Source organism: Loxodonta africana, chromosome 3, assembly GCF_030014295.1.
Source record: "Loxodonta africana isolate mLoxAfr1 chromosome 3, mLoxAfr1.hap2, whole genome shotgun sequence".
Lineage (NCBI taxonomy): Eukaryota > Metazoa > Chordata > Mammalia > Proboscidea > Elephantidae > Loxodonta > Loxodonta africana.
Genome location: NC_087344.1, coordinates 204,355,243 through 204,377,255, shown reverse-complemented (window position 1 = coordinate 204,377,255; position 22,013 = coordinate 204,355,243).

Here is a 22,013-nt window from a genome sequence, read left to right as displayed (position 1 = left end):
CCCCTTCATCTGTATTTTCTATAATTACCCCTTCCTCCATCTACTCATTCATCCATTCTTCTACCCATTTACAAATATTTACTGATTATCTCCTGTGTGTCAGGCACCGTACTTGGCCGAAGTTAGTAAGGCACATAATATATGCTTAAAATTGTCTTTCTGTCATAGCAGCTCTGTGGGACAGAATAGAGCCATGCTGTGGGGTTCCCAGGGCTGTGAGTCTTTGTGGAGACGGGCTGCTGCATCTCTCTCCCACTGACCAGCTGCTGGGTGCAGGCCCCAGCCTTTTGGTTGGCAGCTGGGCACTTGGCTGTACACCACCAGGACACCCAATCAGAAAATTTTCATATAAAAACCAGAATACAAAGTTTAAAGTTTTTTAAAGAGAGATAACAAAACGGCCCAAGTTCATAAAAAAATAGTAACACACACAAAATCAGAAGACAAGAAGGATCAATCAAAAGCAAAACATGAAGAAGAGGAAATGTCTCCTATGGAGGCCAGACTAACATAAAGAATTGAAAATTTTCAGACTTTGATGCTAAATATTTTGAAAAAAGTAAAAAGCATACAGAAAACAAATTAACAGAGATCAGGAAACAAATGGAGGGATAAAATGAGAGACTGAACAAGGAAATTGAAAACATGAAAAAAGAAGAAAAGAAGCAGAGAACTACTGGAACTGAAAAATAAAGTAACTGAATTAGAAAAAACAAGAGAAACACTTAACAATAGAGTTGAACAGAAAAAAATAGAATAAATGAACTAGAAGACAAAATAACTGAACTTCTCAAGTCTCAAAAGAAGCAAGAGAAAAGAACAATGAAAAGTGAATAAACTCAGAAGGAAATATGGGATTCAATTGAGAAATTAAACACTAGAATTATTGAAATTCCAGAGCACCATGACAACAATAAAGGCAAAGAAACAATTTTCCAAGAGATAATCGGAGAGAATTTCCCAGATTTGAACAGAGAACCAAGGCTGCAAATATAGGAAGCTACACGAACCCCAATTAGAAGAGTCACAAAAAGATCAACTTCACAGCATATCCTAATAAAATTCTTGAAAAACCAAAGATAAGAAGAGAATTCTGAAAGCAGCAACAGAAAAGCATGATAATGACATACCAAAGGGCTTCCATAAGAATTAGTGCAGATTTCTCCCCAGAAACTCTAGAAGCCAGAAGACAATGGAGTGACATACATAAAACACTGAACGAAACAGTTGCCAACCAAGTATTCTTTATCCAACAAAGCTGTCATTGAAAAATTAGGGGGAAATCAAGGCATTCTCAAACAAATAGAAGCTCTGGGAATTTGCCACTACCAGACCAGCTTTGTAAGCATTACTCAAGGGAGCACACCAGATGGTAAGGCAAGAGCTTTAAATAAATATTCGTATCTATATGTGGGGGAATAAATAAACAAAAAATAAGAGAGAGAGAGAGATCTCAAAAAAAATGCAACACAAGCAATAATAAGGACCAAGTATATGATATTTTCAGGGAATAAACTCAAAAATTAAATCCCACAAAGAATACAACATCAAATTTGTAAGAAATAAATACAAAGTAAACTTATCAAATATAAAAAAATAGCTGGTACATTAATGTTAATAGAGACACACCAGCAGAATGTGGGAGGGAGATGCATATCAGGAACAGATACATTATGTTAAGATTGTAGGGTAACTGTTGTTCATATGTTAAATGTTGTCGCAATTTTAAATTGTGTAACATAAAATAGGTGGTAACCAATAAGAAATCATCAAGAAAAAAACATTCAGAAGAGAAGAAGGAAAAAAGCCAAAAGGTTCATCAGAAGAAAACACTCAAATACAAACAAAAACAGAAAAATGAGAATTAAAAAAACAAAGAAGATATAAAACACTCAAAAAAAAAAAATAGCAAAATGAGTAGGTAGACACCTAGTTTTCAGTAATAATCCTAAATGTAAATGGTCTAAAAGCCCCACTGCAGAGAGTGACAGAATGGATAAAACATCATGACCCACCCTTTGCTGTCTACAAGAAACACACCATAGATATGAGGACACAAACAGACTAAAAATAAAAGGATGGAGAAGAATATTCCATACAACCGGTAAACAGAAAAGAGCAGGAGCGGCCATACTGATATCAGATAAAATAGACTTTAAGTCAAAATCTATTTGAAGAGATAAAGAAGGGCATTACACAATAATAAAGGGGTCAATCCACCAAGAAGACACAAAAATTATAAATACATATGCACCTAATATGAAAGGAAAAATGGACAACTCCACAATAATAGTAGGAGACTTCAACACACCAGTTTCAATTATACACCGAACATCTAAGAAGAAGATCACTAAAGACACCAAGAACTTAAGTAAAACCATAAGCCAGTTGGACCTAACAGACGTGTACAGGACAATTCACCCAGCGTCAGAACAACACACATTCTTCTCCAGTGCACATGGATCAGTTTTCAGAATAGACTGTATGCTAGGACACAAAACAAGTTTCAACAAATTTAAAGAGGTTGAAATCATACAAAGCATTTTCTCTGACCACAATGGTATGAAGCTAGAAAACAACAACAGGAAAAAAAGAATACATGGAAATTAAATAATACAATACTAAAAAACTATTGGGTCATAGAAGAAGTCAAAAGTGAAATTAAAATTTTCCTAGAATCAAATGAAAACACAACATATCAAAACCTTTGGGACACAACATAATTAAAACCACCAGTACTCAGAGAGAAATTCATAGCAATGAATGCCTATGTTAAAAAAGAAGAAATATAAAAAATCATTAACTCAAACTGACAACTTGAATAAATAGAAAAGGAAGAGCAAGAGAAATCAAAAGCAAACAGAAAAACAAAATAATAAAGATCAGGGCAGAAATAAATAAAATAGAAAAACAGTAGAAAGAATCAACAAAATCAGAAGTTGGTTCTTTGAAAGGATCAATAAAATAGAGAAACCACTGGCTAGACTGACAAAAGAAAAAAGCCAGAAGAGGCAAATAACCAAATTAAGAAATGAAATTGGTGACATTACAATGGATCCAACAGAAATAAAGAAGACCATAAGTGATTACTACAAAAATTGTACTCCGGCAAATTTGAAAACCTAGGTGAAATGGACAAATTCCTAGAAACACACTATCTACATACAGTAACACAAACAGAGGTAGAAAATTTAAACAGATCCATTACAAAAGAAGAGATTGAGGAGGTCATTTAAAAAAAAACTCCCCGCCCCCCCCCCAGAAAAAGTCCAAGGCCAGATGGCTACACCGGAGAATTCCACCAAACGGACATTCAGAGACCAGTCCTACTCAATCTCTTCAAAAACACAGAAAAGGAAGGAACACTACCAAACCCTTTCTGTGGAGCTGGCATAACCCTGATACTGAAAGCAGGCAAAGACATCACAAAAAAAGAAAACTGTAGATCAATAGCTTTATGAACACAGACGAAAAATTTTCAACAAAATTCTAGCCAATAGACTTCAGCGATACATCAAAAAAATCATATACCATGATCAAGTGGGATCCATACCAGGATTACAGGGGTGATTCAACATTAGAAAATCAACCAATATAATCCACCATATGAACAAAATAAAGGAAAAGAACCATATGATCATATCAATTGTTGCAGAAAAGGCATTTGATAAAATTCAACACCATTTTCTGATTAAAAAAAAAAACCCTCAACAAAATAGGAATAGAAGGGAAATTTCTCAAAATAATTAGAGGCACATATATATGCAAAACGAATAGCCAACATTATACTCAGTGGAGAAAGGTGGAAAGCCTTCCCTTTGAGAATGAGCATGAGACAAGGATGCCCATTATCACTACTCGTATTCAATATTGTATTGAAATCCGAGCCAGAACAATAAGACAAGGAAGAGAAATAAAAGGCATCCAAATGAAAAAGGAAGAAGTAAAACTATCTCTATTTGCAGATGAAATGATCCTAAACATAGAAGACCCTAGCGATTCCACAAGAAAACTACTGGAATTAATAGAAGAATTTAGCAATGTTGCAGGTACAAGATCAACACGTGGAAATCAGTTGAGTTCCTTTACACTAACAAAGACTACTCCAAAAAAGAAATCAAGAAAACAATACTATTTACAATAGCCCCCAAAACTGAAAAAATACCTAGGAATTAACCTAACCAGGGATATTAAAAACTTACACAATGAATATTATAAAAAACTACTACAAGAGACTAAAAGAAACCTACAAAAGTGGAAAGACACCTCATGCTCGTGGATTGGAAGATTTAATATAGTGAAAATGTCAATTCTACCTAAAGCAATCTACAGATACAATGCAAACCTGATACAAATCCCAACAACATTCTTTACTGAAATGGAAAAACTAATGACCAGCTTCATGTGGGAAGGAAAGAAATCCTGAATAGCCAAGGCAATATTGAAGAAAAAGAACAAAGCAGGAGGCCTCACACTCCCCAGTATCAAAACATACTATACAGCCATTGTAATCAAAACAGTCTAGTACTGGTTCAACAATAGACACAGACAAGTGGAATAGAATTGAAAAATCAGAATTAAACCCAGCCATTCGGTGGGGCAGAAACAGTCTCTTTAATAAATGGTGCTGGCAAAACTGGATATCCACCTACAAAAAAATGAAGCAGGAGCCGTACTTCACACCACACACAAAAACTAACTCAAAATGGATTAAAGACCTAAATGTTAATCCTAAAACCATAAAATTCCTGGAAGAAAACATAGCGAGAAAAGTATGGGACCTAATCTTTTATAAAAATAGAATAACAAACATTACAATGAATAGAAGACAAAATAGATAAATGAGGCCTCATAAAAATTAAAAAAGTTATGCTCATCAAAAGACTTATTAAAAGAATAAACAGACAATCTACAGACTGGGAAGAAATCTTTGGAAATGACTTATTTGATAAGGGTCTAAGCTCTAAAATCCATGGAAAACCACAACTCAACAACAGAAAGACAAACAACTCAATCACAAAATAGTCAAAGGATATGAACAAAACCTTCACCAAAGAGAACATCCAAGCAGCCAACAAACATATGAAAAGATGTTCACAATCAGTAGCCATTGGAGAGAGAAATGCAAATTAAAACTACAGTAAGGTACCATCTTACCCTGGCTAAAATGGCACTGATTAAAAAAAAATTGAATAGATAACAACAAATGTTGGTGAGGATGTGGGTAGATTGGAAACCTTATCCTTTGCTGGTGGGACTGTAAAATGCTCTGTGAAAAACAGTATGATGCTCTCACAAAATACTAGAAATAGAACTATAATTCAGCAACCCCACTCCTAGGTACATACTCGAGACCTAAAAATAATGACACCAACAGACATATGCACACCTATGTTCATTGCTGCTGTATTCATAACAGTAAATAGATGGAAACAACTGAAGTGCCCATCGACGGATGAATGGATAAGCAAATTGCTGTACGTACATGCAATGGAATACTATGCAACCATAAAGAACAAGAATGAGTCCGCAAAACATATTTTAACGTGGATGGGCCTGGAGGGCATAATGCTAAGTGAAATAAGTTGAGCATATAAGGACAAAGATCGTATGATCCTTTTTTATAAGCAGACAAGAATAGAGAAATACAGAGAGACCAATGTTCATTAGTGGTTACCAGGGAGGAGAGGGGGGAGTGGAAAGAACGCTTTAGACTGTAGAGACTTGTTGTGTTTGGTGATGGGAAAAGTGGCACTAAATGTGGATGTAGTGAGCACAGCAGAACCAAGTAAAAAAGGGTGTTTGAGCACATATGGATGGGTTTAGGCATACAGGTACAAGAGTAGCTACAAGTGTGAGAACAGATAGAAGTAACTGTAGTTACATGTAAATACAAATATATGAGTGCAGGCACATATATTCATTGAAGGCACAAATACAGATACTCCTCAGACAGAAGCAAACACCTCCCAAGATTGGTTTCCTGGGGATGAAAGCTTAGGACTGCAGTCTTACGGAACAACTCAGTCAATTAGCATACAGTAGTTCACAAAAACCATGATCTGTATCCTAGCGAAGTGAGTAGTGTCTGGGGTCTTAAAAGCTTGCCAGTGGCCATCTAAGACACAGCTACGAGTCTCTACTCACCAGGATAAAAACAGTGAGAAGGTGACCAAAAGCTCAGAGAAGAAATAAGCCTACATGAGGCACAACCTCGTCTACCCTGAGACCAGAAGAACTAGATAGTGTCCGGCTACCACCACTGACGGTTCTGACTGGGGTCACAATAGATGGTCCCAGATGGGAGAAAAATGTGGAGCAGAGCTCAAATTCTTATTAAAAAAAAAAAAAGCCAGACAAACTGAAACAGTAGAGAACAGAGGACTCCCTGAGACTGTTGCCCTGAGACACTCTTTAAAACTAGAACTGAACCTATCCCCTGAGATCACCTTTTAGGAAACAGCAGACTCACACAAAATAAAAAATATTGTCAGTAAGACCAGTGCCCTACTTAAAAACCGTCAGTATGAGACCAAAAGATCAACAATTACTGAAAAGCAAAGAGAAGATAAGATAAAGGGCAGGGAAACTAGAGTACTGGAAAGGCAACAAACGGAATACAATTAGAGAGCGTTGACACATTGTGATAAATGTAACTAATGTTGCTGAACAGTTTGTGTGGAAATTGCCAAATGGGAACCTAACTGGCTGTGTAAACTGTCGCCAAAAACTCAATAAGATATTATTTTTTAAAAAATTGTCTTCTTAGAATTATCTTAGGTGAAGGGAAGGGCAACACACAATACAGGGGAAGTCAGCACAACCGGACTAAACTGAAAGCTAAGAAGTTTCCTGAACACAACCAAATGCTTCGAGAGACAGAGCAGCAGGGGCGGGGGTCCAGGGACCATGGTTTCAGGGGACATCTAGGTCAATTGGCATAACAAAGTGTATTAAGAAAATGTTCTGCATCCCATTTTGGTGAGTGGCATCTGGGGTCTTAAAGATGCTTCAATTGGTCTCAACCCACCTGGAGCAAAGGAGAATGAAGAACATCAAAGACACAAGGAGAATATGATCCCAAGAGACAGAACCAAAACCCAAAATAAACTCTTTGCTGTCCAGTCGATTCTGACTCATAGCGACCCTATAGGACAGGGTAGAACTGCCACATAGAGCTTCCAAGGAGTGCCTGGTGGATTCGAACTGCTGACATTTTGGTTAGCAGACGTAGGTCTTAACCGCTACAACACCAGGGTTTCCAAGAGACAGAAAGGGCCGCATAAACCAGAGACTCCATCAGCCTGAGACTGGAAGAACTAGATGGTGCCAGGCTACCACCAATGACCACCTGACAGGGAACACAGCAGAGAGTACCCGATGGAGCAGGAGAAAAATGTGGAGCAGAGCTTAAATTCATGTAAAAAGATCAGACTTAATGATCTGACTGAGACTGGAGGAGCCCCAGAAGACATGGCCCCCGGGCTTTCTGTTACCCAGTACTAATACCATTCCCGAAGCCACCTCTTTAGACAAAAGTTAGACTGGACTATAACGTATAAAATAATACTTGTGAAGAGTATGCTTCTTAATTCAAGTAGATACACAAGACTAAACGGGCAGCTCCTGTTTGGAGGTGAGATGAGGAAGGGACAGGAGCTAGTTGAATGGACATGGGAAACCCGGGATGGAAAGGAGGGGTGTGCTGTCACATTACAGGGATTGCAACTAGTGTCACATAACAATATGTGTATAAATTTTTGTATGAGAAATTAACTTGAGCTGTAGACTTTCATCTAAAGCACAATTTAAAAATGTCTTTCTTCTTGACTAGGTGGAAAGCTTCACTGTATGAAGATACTGTATCTGTCTTGTTCACAGAAGGATGTAGCTAGAACAATGACTGACGTATAGTATTAAAAATTGGCTAAATGAATGAATGAGCTCATAGTCTGTCAGGAGAGATGAGACACAGACTAAAAATACCTCATGCATGAGGCAGAATGTAATTAGTATCCTAAGAGTGCTGTGTGAGTTCTAAGGAGGGACAGAGCTCCTCTGACAGAATAAATCAGGGAAGGCTTCGTGGAAGAGATGGTAATATATAAGCTGACTTTTCAAGGGCAAGTTAGATTATAACATTAGATATAGCTGGGGGAAGAAATTCCAGAGGGAATGGAAAGACAAATTTTCAGGGCCAGAGTACTGGTCAAAGGATACTTTTGGGAAGGTAGGCTGTGTTTGAGAACAAATACCAGAACACCTTAAACGCCAATTTAAAGGGGCTGAGCTTCATTTGTTAGGCTCAGTGACATCATCAGGGCTGTGTGTTAGGAAGACTGACTTGCCAATGGTGTTCAAAAATGCCAAGGCTAACATGGCACCTGACCTGAGTGGACAATGTGAATCCAGCGCCTGAACTACAGCGCCCCTGCTGAGACGTGAGCCATGGCGTACCTGCCCAGCGACAAAAGAATGGACATTGTTTTTTTGCGAAAGGTAAGTGGGTCCCCTTTGAGACATAAGCTGGCCCCTCTTCTATGGTACATAATGGGGCAAGTGGACCAGAAGGCAGGCTGGCTTACCAGAAATCTGTTCCTATTATTTACTGTTTGCTTTATATGGGTAATCATAGCAACCCTACACAACAGAGTAGATCTGCCCTATAGTGTTGCCAGGGAGTGCCTGGTGGTTTCGAACTGCCAACCTTTTAGTTAGCAGCTGTAGCTCTTAATAACTGTGCCATCAGGGTTTCCAGGTTTGTTCTTATTTTTTTAAATATGGTTAATAATAATGGCTTTCATTTGAAAAAAAGTGCTGGGTCTAGAAAATTATTACAAGTAAGAAGAACTCAATAATGTGACTGAGTATAAAAGTGTTATAAAATCTAGATGCCAAAAAGGGTTGAAAAAAACACTTAAAATTTTTTTTTTTTATTGTACTTTAGTTGAAGGCTTACAGAGCAAACTAGTTTCTCATTAAACTATTAATACACTTGCTGTTTTGTGACACTGGTTGCCAACCCCATGACATGTCAACACTCTCCCCTTCTCAAACTTGGGTTCCCCATTACCAGCTTTCGTGTCCCCTCCTGCCTTCTCATCCTTGCCCCTGGGCTGGTGTGCCCATTTAGCCTTATTTTATTTTATAGGCCTGTCTAATCTTTGGCTAAAGGGTGAACCTTAGGAGTGACTTCATCCCTGAGCTAAAAGGGTGTCCCAGAGCCATACTCCCAGAATTCTCCAGTCTCTGTCTGAACACTAAGCCTGGTTTTGCGTGTGTGTGTGTGTTAGAATTTTGTTCTATATATTTTTCCAGCCCTGTCCAGGAACTCTCTATTGTGATCCCTGTCAGAGCAGTCAGTGGTGGTAGCCGGGCACCATCTAGTTGTGCTGGACTCAATCTGGTGGAGGCTGTGGTAGCTGTGGTCCATTCGTCCTTAGGACTAATCTTTCTCTTATGTCTTTGGTTTTCTTCATTCTCCCTTGCTCCAGATGGCGTGGCCAGTGGAGTATTTTAGATGGCTGCTCATAAGCTTTTAAAACCGCAGATGCTACTCATCAAAGTAGAATGTAGAACATTTTCATTATAAACTCTATTATGCCATTTGAGTTAGAGCCTCCCCAAGTCCATGATCCCCAATGGTCCCCACAGCTCTCAGCCCAGTGATTTTGTCCCTCAGGGAGTTTGGATGTGTCTATGGAGCTCCCATGACCTTGCCTTGGACAAGTGCTGGCTTCCCCAGTATTGCGTACTGTCTTACCCTTCACCAAAGTTACTACTTATCTACCAACTAGTGTTTTTCCCTCCAGCCCTTCCCCTCCCTCGTAACCATCAAAGATTGTTTCTTTTTGTGTGTAAACCTTTTGAAGAGTTTTTATAGTAGTTGTCTCATACAGTATTTGTCCTTTTCTGATTGACTTATTTCACTCAGCGTAATGCCCTCCAGATTCATCCATGTTGTGACATGCTTCACATATTCATCCTTGTCCTTTATTGTTGTGTAATATTCCATTGTGTGTATATACCACAGTTTGCTTTTGATAAGCATCTGTTGATAGGCACGTAGGGTGTTTCCATCTTTTTGGCATTGTGAACTATGCTGCAATGAACATGGGTGTGCATATGTCTATTCATCTGACAGCTCTTATTTCTCTAGGATATATTCCTACGAATGGGATTGCTGGATCATATGGTATTTCTATTTCTAGCTTTCTAAGTAAGTGCCATATTGTTTTCCAAAATGGTTGTACCATTTTGCATGCCCATAGGCAGTGCACAAGAGTTTCAATTTTCCCACAGCCTCTCCAACATTTTTTATTTTTTGATTCGTTCCAGCGATGTCAAGGTGAGATGGTATCTCACTGTGGTTTTGATTTGCATTTCTCTAATGGCTAGTGATCATGAGCATTTTCTCATGTGTCTGTTAGCCACTTGAATGTCTTCTTGGTGAAATGTCTGTTCATATCCTTTTCCCATTTTTTAATTGGATTATTTGTCTTTTTGTTGTAGAGGTTTTGGATTTCCTGTGGATTTTAGAGATTAGACCTTTGTCAGATTTGTCATACCAAAAAATTGTTTTCCCAGCCTGCAGGTTTTTTTACTCTTTTGATGAAGTCTTTTGATGAGCATAAGTGTTTAATCTTTAGAAGATCTCAGTTACCTAGCTTATCTTCTGAAATTCATACATTATTAATTATGGTTTGTATCCTGTTAATGCAGTGTATTATGGCCTCTAGCGTTGATCCTATGATCCTATGAGTGCACTGGGAACTGGGTAGCATTGATCCTGTATTTTCTTCTATGATGTTTATAGTTTCCGGTTTTATATTTAGGTCTTTGATCCATTTTGAATTGTTTTTGTGTATGGTGTGAGATATGGGTCATTTCATTTTTTTGCAAATGGACAGTTTTGCCAGCACCATTTGTTAAAAACACTGTGTTTTCCTCATTTGATGGACTTTGAAACTTTGTCAAAGATTAGGTGACCATAGGTGGGTGGATTTACATTTGGGTTCTCAATTCTGTTCCATTGGCCAACGTTATGTTATTGTATCAGTACCAGGTTGTTTTGCCTACCGTAGCTGTATAGGAGGTTCTGAAGTCAGGTAGTGTGAGTCCTCCTACATTACTCTTCTTCAATAGTGCTTTACTTATCCGGGGCCTCTTCCCTTTCTATATAAAGTTAATGATAAGTTTTTCCATCTCTTTAAAGAATGCTGTTAGTATTTGTGTCAGGATTGCATTGTATTCGTACACTGCTTTGGGTAGAACAGACATTTTCACAATGTTAAGCCTACCTATCCATGAGCATGGTATGTTTTTCCATTTATGTAGCTCTCATTTGATTTCTTGCAGTAATGTTTTATAGTTTTCTTTGTATAGGTCTTTTACTTCCCTGGTTTGATTTATTCCTAAATATTTTATTGTTTTAGGGGTTATTTCAAATGGTATTGTTTTCCTGATTTCCTTCCCATAGTTCTCTTTATTAGCGTATAGGAATCCAACTCGTTTTTGTATGTTTATCTTGTATCCTGCGACTTTGCTGAATCCTTCTATTAGATCCAGTAGGTATCTCATGGAGTCTTTTTGGTTTTCTATGTATAGTATCATATCATCCACAAATAGGGATGGCTTTACTTTTTCCTTATCAATTTGGATGCCCTTTATTTCTTTTTCTTGCCTTATTGCTCTAGCTAGGACTTCCAGTACAATGTTAAATAGGTGTGGTGATAAAAGGCATCCTTGTCTTGTTCCTGTTCTCAAGGGGAATGTTTTCAGCCTCTCTCCATTAAGAATAATGTTGGCTGTTGGTTTTGTAAAGATGCCCTTTATTATGTTGAGGAATTTCCCTTCTATACCTATTTTATTGACAGTGTTTATCATTACTGGGTGTTGGACTGTGTCAAATGCCTTTTCTGTGTCAATTGAGATGATCATGTGATTCTTTTATTTTATTATGTGGTGGATTATGTTAATTGGTTTTCTAATGTTGACCCATGCTTGCACACCTGGTATGAATTCCACTTGGTCATGGTGTTTTATTTTTAGATATGATTCTCAAATTCTATTTGCTAGAATTTTGTTGAGAATTTTTGCGTCTATATTCATGAGATATATTGGTCTGTAATTTTCTTTTTTTTTGTGGTGTCTTTGCCTGGTTTTGGTATCAGGGTTATACTGGCTTCATAGAATGAATTTGGAAATGTGCCTTAAGTTTCTATGTTCTGAAATAGTTTGAGTAGTACTGGTGTAAGCTCTTCTCTGAATGTTTGATAGAATTCTCCAGCAATGCAATCTGGGCCAGGGCTTTTTTTTTTTTGCTGGGACTTTTATTACCTTTACAACCTTTTCTCTTGTTAATGTTCTGTTCAAGTTTTCAACATCATTTTGTGTTAGTTTGGGTAGGTAATGTGTTTCTAGAAATTTGTCCATTTCATCTAGGTTTTCAAATTTGTTGGAGTATAGTTTTTTTATATTACTCTGTTATCATCCTTTTAATTTCAGTTGGGTCTGTTGTAATGTCCCCCATTTCATTTCTTATTCAAGTTATTTGCATCCTTTCCTGTTTTTCCTTTGTCAATTTGGCCAAAGGCTTGTTGATTTTGTTTTGTTTTATTTTGGGGGGGGGTTGTTTTTCTTTTTGTGTGTGTGTGCTTTAGGGAAAAGTTTACAGCTCAGGTTAATTTCTTATACAAAAATTTATACACATTTTGTGATACTAGTTGCAATCTCTATAATGTGACAGCACACTCCCCCTTTCCATCCTGGGTTTCCTGTGTCCGTCCAACCAGCTCCTGTCCCTTCCTGCCTTCTCATTTTGCCTCTGGACAGGAGCCGCTCATTTGGTTTCCTGTATCTGCTTGAACTAAAAAGCATGCTCTTCGCAAGTATCATTTTTTGTCTTTTAGTCCATTCTTATCCTTGTCTGAAAAGTGGGCTTCAGGAACAGTTTTAGTTCTGGGTTAACAGAGTGTCCGGGGGCCATGACTTCTGGGGTTCCTCTAGTCTCAGTCAGATCATTAAGTCTGATCTTTTTATGTGATTTTGAGTTCTGCGCCACACTTTTCTCCTGCTAATGAGGGACTGTCTGTTGTGTTCCCTGTCAGGGCAGTCATTGGTGGTAGCTGGGAGTGATCTAATTCTTCTATCTCAGGCTGATGGAGTCTCTAGTTTATGTGGCCCTCTTGTCTCTTGGGCTAATATTTTCCTCGTGTCTTTAGTGTCCTTCTTTCTCCTTTACTCCATGTGGTTCGAGACCAATTGATGTGTCTTAAATGGCCGTTTGCAAGCTTTTAAGACCCCAGACACCATTCACCAAAGTGGGATGCAGAACATTTTCTTAATAAACTTTGTTACGCCAATTGACCTAGATGGTCTCTGAAACCATGGTTCCAAGACCCTAGCCCCTGCTACTTGCCCCTCAAAGTGATTGTGTTCAGGAAACTCCTTAGCTTTTGGTTTAGTCCAGTTGTGCTGACTTCCTCTGTATTGTGTTCTGTCCTTCTCTTCACCTAAGAAAATTCTTTTATACTCTCTAGTTAGCGAATTCCCCTCTCCCTCCCTACCTTTGTAACCATCGAAGAATGTTTTCTTCTGTGTTTAAACCTTTTCTTGAGTTCTTATAATATGGATCTCATAATATTTGTCCTTCTGAAACTGACTAATTTCACTCAGCATAATGCCTTCCAGATGCATTTGTGTTGTGAGATGTTTCATGGATTCAACATTGTTCTTTATCGTTGCATAGTATTCGATTGTGTGTTTGTACCATAATTTGTTTATCCATTCATCTGTTGATGGGCACCTAGGTTGTTTCTGTCTTTTTACTATTGTAAACAGTGCTGCAATAAACATGGGTGCATATATCTAGTCTTGTGACGGCTCTTATTTCTCTAGGATATATTCCAAGGGGTGGGATTGCTGGATCCTATGGTACTTCCATTTCTAGCATTTTAAGGAAGCACCAAATCGATTTCCAAAGTGGTTGTACCATTTTACATCACCATCAGCAGTGCATAAGTTTTCCATTCTCTCCACAACCTCTTCGTACTTATTATTTTGTGTTTTTTGGATTAGTGTTGGCCTTGTTGGGGGAGATGGTATCTCAATGTAGTTTTATTTGTGTTTCTTTAATGGCTAATGATTGTGAACATTTCCTCATGTATCTGTTAGCCATGTGAATGTCTTCTTTGGTGAAGTGTCTGTTCACATCCTTTGCCCAGTTTTTAACCAGGTTATTTATATTTTTGTTGTTGAGATTTTGCAGTATCTTGTAGATTTTAGAGATTAGACCCTTATCAGATATGTCGTAGCCAAAATTGTTTTTCCAGTCTGTAGGTTCTGTTTTTACTCTTTTGGTGAAGTCTTTTTCTCTTTTTTGCACTTTAGATGAAGGTTTACAGAACAAACTAGTTTCTCATTAAACTGTTAGTACACATGTTGTTTTATGACATTGGTTAACAACCCCATGACATGTCAACACCTCTCCCTTCTCGAATTTGAGTTCCTTATTACCAGCTTTTATGTCCCCTCTGGCCTTCTAGTCCTTGCCCCAGAGTTGGTGTGCCCCTTCTGTCTCGTTTTGTTTTATGGGCCTGTCCAATCTTTGGCTGAAAGGTGAACCCCAGGAGTGACTTCATTACTGAGCTGAGAGGGTGTCCGTGGGCCATATTCTCATGGTTTCTCCAGTCTCTGTTAGGCCAGCAATTCTGGTCTCTCTTTTTGAGTTAGAATTTTGTTCTACATTTTCTTCAGCTCTGTCGAGGACCCTCTATTGTGATCCCTGTTAGAGCAGTCAGTGGTGGTAGGCAGGCACCGTCTAGTTGTGCTGGACTCAATCTGGTGGAGGCCGTGGCAGATGTGGTCCATTAGTCCCTTGGACTAATCTTTCCCTTGTGTGTTTAGTTTTCTTCATTCTCCCTTGCTCCAGAAGGAGTGAGACCAGTGGAGTATCCTAGATGGCCACTCACAGGCTTTTAAGACCCCAGACACATCAAAGTAGAATGTAGAACATTTTCTTTATAAACTATGGTATGCCAGTTGAGCTAGATGTTCCCCAGGACCATGGTCCCCACAGCCCTCAGCCCAGCAAATTTGCTCCCTCAGGGAGTTTGGATGTGTCTATAGAGCTTCCATGACCTTGCCTTGTACAGGTTGTGCTGGCTTCTGCAGTTTGTGTACTGTCTTACCCTTCTTGGTGAAGTCTTCATGGGCATAAGTGTTTGATTTTTAGGAGCTCCCAGTTATCTAGTTTCTCTTCAGTGTTTTTGCATAGTTAATTATGATTTATATTCTGCTTATGCCATGTATTAGGGTTCCTAGTGTTGTCCCTATTCTTTCTTCCATGATCTTTATCATTTTAGATTTTATATTTAGGTCTTTGTTCCATTTTGAGTTAGTTTTGTACGTGGTGTGAGGTATGGGTCTTGTTTCATTTTTTTGCAGATAGATATCCAGTTATGCCAGTACCATTTGTTAAAGAGACTGTCTTTTCCCCATTTAATGGACTTTGAGACTTTGTCAAATATCAGTTGCTCATAGGTGGATTGATTTACGTCTGGGTTCTGAATTCTGTTCCACTGGTATGTATCTGTTATACCAGTAACAGGCTGTTTTGACTTGCTTGGTGGTATAATAGGTTCTAAAATCAGGTGGTGTGAGGCCTCCTGCTTTGTTCTTCTTCAGTAATGCTTTATTCATCTGGGGCCTCCTCCCTTTCCATATGAAGTTGGTGATTTGTTTCTCCATCTCATTAAAAAAATGTCTTTGGAACTTGGATTGGGATCACATTGTATCTGTGGATCGCTTTGAGTAGAACTGACATTTTCACAGTGTTGAGTCTTCCTATCCATGAGCATGGTATGTTTTTACACTTACGTAGGTTACTTTTGGTTTCTTCTGGTAGTGTCTTGTAGTTTTCTTTGTATAGGTCTTTTATGTCTCTGGTTAGATTTATTCTTAAGTATTTTATCTTCTTAGGGGTTATTGTAAATGGTATTGATTTGGTGATTTCATTTTTGAAGTTCTCTTTGTTGGTGCATAGGAATCCAACTGATTTTTGTATGTTTATCTTGTATCCTGATACTCTGCTGAACTCTTCTATTAGTTCAGTAGTTTTCTTGTGGATTCTTTGGGATTTTCTGTGTATAAGAACATATTATCTGCAAATAGGGATAAGTTTACTTCTCACTTACCAATTTGGATGCCCTTTATTTCTTTTTCTTGCCTTATTGCTCTGGCTAGGACCTCCAGCACAATGTTGAATAAGAGTGGTGATAAAGGGCATCCTTATCTGGTTCCCGTTCTCAAGGGAAATGCTTTCAGACTCTCTCCATTTAGGATGATCTTGGCCATTGGCTTTGTATAAATGCCCTTTATGATGTCAAGGTTTTCCCTTCTATTCCTATTTTGCTGAGACTTTTTTATCAGGAATGAGTGTTGGACTTTGTCAAATGTCTTTTCTGCGTCAATTGATAAGATTTTTTAGTTCTTATCTTTTGTTTTATTTATGTGATGGATTACATTGATTGTTTTTCTAATGTTGAACCATCCCTGCATACCTGGTATGAATACCACTTTGTCATAGTGAATTATTTTTTTTATATGTTGTTGAATTCTATTGGGTAGAATTTTGTTGAGGAGTTTTGCATATATGTTCGTGAGAGATATTGGTCTGTAATTTTTTTGTGTGTGTGTGCTGTCTTTACCTGGTTTTCGTGTAAGTGTTATGCTGGCTCCATAGAATGAGCTTGGGAATATTCCATCTTTTTCTATGCTCTAAAATCTCTTTAGTAATACTGTTTTTAACTTGTCTCTGAAAGTTGAGTAGAATTCTCCTGTGAAATGGTCAGGGCCAAGGCTTTTTTGGGGGGGAGGGAATTTTTTTAAATTTCCTTTTCAATCTCTTCTTTTGTTAGAGGTTTATTTAGTTTCTTTACCTCAGCGTGTGTTAGTTTAGGCAGGCTCTGTGTGCCTAGAAATTTGTCCTTTTCCTCTAGGTTTTCAAAGTCGTTGGAGTACAATTTTTCATAGTATTTTGTTATGATTCTTTTAATTTCAGTTGGGTCTGTTGTGATATTGTGCATCTCATTTCTTATTTGGGTTATTTGCTTCCTCTCCTGTTTTTCTTTTGTCAGTTTGGCCAATGGTTTATTGATTTTGTTGATGTTTTCAAAGAACCATGTTTTAGTCTTATTGATGCTATTGTTTTTCTAATCTCTATTTCATTATTTCTTCTCTGATCTTTATTATTGCCTTTCTTCTGCTGGCTGTGGGCTTCTTTTGCTGTTCTCTTTCTATTTGTTTTAGTTGTGTAGCCAATGTTTCATTTTTGTCTCTTTCTTTTTCTTGATGTATGTGTTTATTGCTATAAATTGACCCTTGAGCACTGCCTTTGCTGTGTCCCAAAGGTTTTGGTATGATATGTTTTCCTTCTTGTTTGAGTTCTAGGAATTTTTTGATTCCATCTTTGATTTCTTCTATTACCCAGTGGTTTTGAAGCAGGGTGTTAGTCAGTTTCCATATATATATATATTTTCCCCTGGCTCTTCCTGTTGTTAATTTCTACATTGATGGTGTTGTGGTCAGAGAAGATACTTTGTATTATTTCAATGTTCTGGATTTTGTTGAGGGTTGCTCTGTGGCCTAAGATGTAGTGTGTTCTGGAGAATGTTCCATGTGCGTTGGAAAAGAATGAGTATTTTGCAGCTATTGGGTGGAGTGTTCTATCAATGTCTACGAGGTCAAGTTGGCTGGTTGTGGCCTTTTAGCTCTTCTGTATCTTTGTTAAGTTTCTTTCTAGATGTTCTGTCATTTACTGAGATTGGTGTGTTGAAGTCTCCTACTATTATCGTGGAACTGTCAATTTCTCTTTTCAGCGCTGTTAGAGTTTGTTTTATGTATTTTGGAGCCCTGTCATTGGGTGCATAAATGTTTATTATGGTTATGTCCTCATGGTGGATTGTCCCTGTAATCAATATATAATGTCCTTTTTTGTCTTTCATGATAGATTTTGTTTTAAAGTCTATTTTATCTGAGATTAGTATTTTCACTCTTGTTCTTCTTTGGTGGCTGTTCGCTTGATATATTTTTTCCACTCTTTGATTTCTAATAAATTTATGTCATTGTTTCTAAGATGTGTCTCTTATAGACAGCATATTGATAGGTCCTGGTTTTTTATCCATTCTGCCACTCGCTGTCTCTTTATGGGTACATTAAAGACATTTACTTTCAGTGTGATTATTGATAGGTGTGTGTTTATTGCTGTCATTTTGTTCTGCTTTTTTTGTGGTGCTGACATTTTCTTTGTTCCTCATACTCTGATGTGCTGAATTACTTTTGTTCTGTGGATTTTTTGTTCATTTCTTTCATTTTTGTAGATTTTATGTTTACCAAGAGTTTATGTTTTTTGTCTTTATTTTGATGAGTAGGTTTGTTAACTTTCTTTGTGATTACCTTGAAATTTACCCCTATCTTTGTAAGTTTAAAGCAGCCTTTTATTACTTTATAATGCCTTGACTTCCTCTCCATTTGAAAGTTCTATAGCTGTACCGTTTATTCCCTCTTTTATTGTTCTGACATTGTTGTCATTTACAGAGTGATGTCTCTGGTTCACTGTTGTAAATTTTTCTAGTTTTGTTTTAACCTTGAGAGTTCATTATCTAGTTTGACATCTGGCTTATGCTGTCTTATGTGTTAGATTCAGGTTGTTGTCTGATGTCGTTAGTTCTCTAAATGAATGAGTCCCTTTAATAATTCTTCTAAGCTTCATTTGGTTTTAATGTATTTCCTTAATTTCTGTTCATCTGGAAGTATCCTAACTTCACCATCATATTTGAGCAAGAGTTTTGCAGGATATATTATTCTTGGTTGGTGGTTTTTTCCTTTCAAAATTTTATATATGTCATCCCATTGCCTTCTTGTCTGCTTGGTTTCTGCCGAGTAACCAGAATTTAGTCTTATTGTTTCCCCTTTGTATGTGGCTTTTCATTTTTCTTGAGCTGCTCTCAGGATTCCGTGTCATTGGTTTTAGCAAGTGTGATTATGATATGTCTTGGTGTTTCTCTTTTGGAATCTATTCTGTAAGGGGTTTGTTGAGCTTCTTAGGTAGTCGGCTTTTTGTGTTTCATGATATTAGGGAAGTTTTCTGTCAGCAAATCTTCAATGATCCTCTCTGTGTTTTCTGTTTTTTCTCCCTTTCTGGGACTCTGGTCACATGCAAATTTTTGCTTTTGATTTTTATTTCACGTCATTCTCAGGGCTTCTTCATTTTTCTTCATTCTTTTCTCCGTTTTTTTTTTTTTCAAAGTGGTATCCAAGGATTTGTCATCAATTTTGATGATCCTGTCTTCCATTGCTTCAAATTTGCTCCTAAAACTTTCTATTGCACTGTCCATTTCTGAAATCTTGTTTATCTTTTGTATTTCTAATTGCTGTTTTTGGATGATATCGAGTTGTTTATTTATTTTGACATTTTGTTCCAGTATTATTTTCCTAATTTCTTCCATTGTTTTGTCTGCCTTTCCCATGATTTCGTCTGTATTTTCCATAATTTTGTCTATTTTTTCCTTTTTCTGTCTGCATTTTCCTTCATCTGTTGCAGAACACTGAATATTAGAGTTCTGAATTTCCTATCAGGTAGTTCCAGTGCCTTTTCTTCTAGCAGAAGGTCATCTGGTGTTTTATTTTGGTCACTTCATGGAGCCATCCTCTCCTGTTTTTGTATATGTTTTGATATCGTCTGCTGTTTCTGGGACATTCCGGAACTATTTTCTTTATTTGTTGTTTTTAGTTGTTTCACCCTGCTTTTTTGTTTTATTTGGTTATTCTGGGCAGGCAGTCTGAGTGTGCCTTGTTGCTTGCTTGCCTGTGGGCATACTTCTCACCACCTTGTCCAGGTGGGCAGGGCTGGTCACTCAGCTATGGTGCAGCAGGCCCGGTCCAGTGGGAGTGGAGTGGTGGGAATGGGTACCTTGCAACACGAACTGGGGGTGATGGAGTGGGGTTGGGGAGCAGTGAAGGGCAGGGACTGAGGGACCTCATTGGTACCACTCGGGGGCATGGCACTTGACACACGGTGCAGATAGGTTGGAGGGAAAGGACAGGATGTGATGTGCAGAGCTAAGTGGGTTGGTGAAAGAAGAGAGAGAAACAAAGGCAAAATTCTTTAAAAGTTAAAAAAAAGGCAAAAAATGAAGTGAAAAATAAATAAAATAAGAAGAAAAAAGTAAAAAAAATAGCAGTATGGTGAGATTCCGCAGGTGGGGGTGGGGCAGACCTGGCTTGACCTGTTGAGAAGTGCAGTGGGTGGTGCACAGGCCTAGACAGGCAGGAGAAAGGAAAGGAAAGAGGGGAAAGAGAGAGAAGAAACCAACCATCAAATAAGGAAACAAATCAATAAAGAGTAATAAATAAAAACAACAACAGCACCAAAAAAATGTAGAGGGGGCACCTTCCATTAGTGGTGGGGTGGGGGGAATTGGAGTGGCAGCAAGCTGATGTCTCTCTCACCGGGTGGCATGGCACGGCCCATCAGGAAGGGGTGGAGGCAGTGCAGGGCTTAGGTGAAGGGAGAAGGAAAAGGGGAAGGGGAAAGATGAAGAAAAATAAAAATATGGCACTGAGTGAGCTGGCCTCTAGTGTTAGCACAGGCCGGTGGAGGCCATGTTCCAGTGGCTTTCCGGCTGTGTGGTACAGCACAGCCCTCAATGAAGTTGAGATTGGCACACCAGGCTGGGTGGATGGGAGAAAAGAAAGGAAGGAAGGGAGAGAGAGAGAGAGGAAACAATAACGAGAAAAACAACAAGAAACAAAAAAATAAATGAACAACAATAAATAAATAAAATGGCACTGAGGGAGCTGATTGGTGACGGCAGCACAGACCTGGGGAGCCCAGGTGCAGTGACTCTCCAATCAAACTGTGCAGCTCAAAAGAACAAAGCAAACAAACCAAAAAATCACAGCCCATCAAGAAGGGGAGGGGATGGCACACAGGCTAGCTGGGCAGGAGAAAAGGAAGGAAGGGAGAGAGAAGCAACAAAAAAGCCCAAAAATCAGTATCAAAAAACAAACAAATAAACAAAACGAACAAAGCAAATAAACCAAAAAATTACAGCCTGTCAAGAAGGGGCATGGGTGGCACATGGGGTTAGTTGGATGGGAGAAAGGAAAGGAAGGGAAAGAGAGAAAAGCAACAAAAAAAAGCCCACAAAAAGTATCAAAAAACAAATAAACAACAAAAGAACCGCACACACAAAAAAGAACAATGCAAACAGACCAAAAAAATCACAGCCTGTCAAGAAGGGGAGGGGATGGCACATGGGGCTAGCTTGGTGGGAGTAAGGAAAGGAGAGACAGAGAGAAGCAACAACAACAAAAAGCCAAATATATATATATATATATACAAACCAAAAAAAAGACTGATGGGAGTGGGGTGGACACTGACAGCAGTGAGCTAGTGTCTCTCTGGCCAAGCAACCATGGCCTGTTGGCAAGCAGTGGAGGCTGCATAGAGGGAAGAAGGATGGGGGGTGGGAAAGCATGTATCCCTGGTTACAGGGTGCTCTGTCTCTTGTTGGGAGCTCTATGAAGTTGCCTTCCTTTACTCTTTGTCTGAGTTCTTTGGTGGCTGTAGCCCAAGATGGCAAATCTGGCCACGTTAGTTGGTATGGGACCTTCACTCCATAGCTCTCTTTGTTCTCTGTTCTCTGTCAGTTTCTTATTCCACCCAGTGCTTGACCGAGTTCTTTATTCCTTCGTTTGGTACTTGGGGTTCTAGAATTGACGTTTGTATCTGTTTTACTTAGTTTTTCAGGTCTTTGCTGCAGAGGGACAGCATGGTGCTTCTGTCTGTAGTACCATGTTGGTTCCCCGATAAAATCTTCTGCACGGAAAGTTCTGAATTCAAAATACAAACAAATACTGGGGAAAATATTTGCAATACTTGGTACTTCTAAAAGTTAATCTCCCTAATATATAAAGAACTAGAAATAGCAAGCTAAAGACCAACAGCC